General features: G+C 36.4%; 1 protein-coding gene across 2 annotated transcripts in view; it reads left to right on the top strand.

The window, feature by feature from the left end:
• Positions 1-1524, top strand: part of AMPH (amphiphysin) — a 196190-nt gene that overhangs the window by 46025 nt on the left and 148641 nt on the right. The gene's annotated exons all lie outside the window — the stretch shown is intronic.

The following is a 1524-nucleotide window of genomic DNA, read 5'->3' as shown; positions in this document are numbered from 1 at the left end:
TCTGACATCCTTGTGGTACCTCTGGGGTTTTGCTCTTAAAGCATCATCCCCTTAGAGTGCCCTTCCCATATATCTGCAGAATTTACTCTGTTATCAAAAGGGGGGATACCAGGGAACTTCGGGGGGGCATTGGAAAATGTCTACTACCTTGATACGATGGTGATGGTATCAAGTTTGTTTGCATATGTCCAAACTCATCAAATTGCACACCTTAAATATGTGCTTTGTGTTCAATTATACCTCAATAAAACAGTTAGAAAAATAACATAAGGCCATTATTCAAATATCCCCTTCTCAAGTGAGGCATTCCCTCCCTGCTTTATTTTTTTTCTCCATGGCACTTTTAACCATTTAATATACTATATATTTTACTTCTTATTAAAAAAAAGTGGTCTGTCTTCTCTTCAACCACAACTGAAAAATCTATTAAGGTAGCAGTTTATTTTCTCTGTTTCTTCTATTGTCGTTCAGTGCCTAGAGTGTCCCTGGCATATCCTAGATGTTCACTAAATATTTGTTAAGTGAATGAATGAGTGGGAAGTAAACTATTTCATCTGCTCAGGTTGAGAAAAAACTTATTGAAAACATCAAGGAAATCTAAACTCCAAATTTTCACAGAGTACTTAAAATAATGTGTAATTTAAAGAATATATTTTCAAGTAAGACATGACTTTGATCACAGGTAGGCCCAAATTTTGTGGTGAGTTTAAAATATAGACTCATATTTATAGGTGCCATGGTTATAAATTGATTTGTAGTGGAGGAACTTCAGTGTGGGATTCTGCTTAGAGAATGGGTACGGCTATTCCAGGGCTCTCAGCCTTATCACATCACCACCACCACCACCATCATTGTCATCCTTTCCATCTATCTTGAAACTTCTCTACTCAGATAATAGCATTGATAAGGAGAGAGACCATGTCAGGCTCCTAAGGTTACTGGCTGAGGGAAAGCCTAGCTACAGGTCTGCTCTGTACCTCAGGGGCATCATGCTTAGTACTCCTGAGATTTTGTGACTCCAGGGTCGACATTAGAGAGTATATAGTCCAGACAGCTATAGAAGCTGGCATTGTCAATAGATGTTATGCAAAGAGAGGGGAGGGTCAAGGTAAAATAATTTGGTAAATAATCAAAGTTTTCCTTTTCCTAGGACCTTTATTTTGCTGTAGTTCATTCTAAATCTCTAAGAAGGAGATACAGGATGCATTGTTTCATACACTTAGTGGAATACAGAACCTTTTGATCTTGTAACATCTCACTGAAGGTATTCATTGGTATAGTAATGCTCCTGTGCTATTTATATATGTTGTATTTTTTCATCTTTCTTTTGGCCTCCAATACTAGGAAATTACATAGAAATTTCTTGTTATTAAATGTTTCTTCCAAAATGGGAAAAAAGTGTAGGAGGGTATTTTACGTACATAGAATTACAGCAATGTTGTTATGAGAATCTGGAACAGTGTATGAATATAAGTCATTTTGGAGATTCACATTAGGCTAGCTTTTTACATAAATGTTTATTTG

The sequence above is a fragment of the Pteropus alecto genome, unplaced genomic scaffold, assembly GCF_000325575.1.
Source record: "Pteropus alecto unplaced genomic scaffold, ASM32557v1 scaffold109, whole genome shotgun sequence".
Lineage (NCBI taxonomy): Eukaryota > Metazoa > Chordata > Mammalia > Chiroptera > Pteropodidae > Pteropus > Pteropus alecto.
The sequence above is the reverse complement of the archived record's forward strand: the minus strand, read 5'-3'. Positions and strand labels throughout refer to the sequence as shown.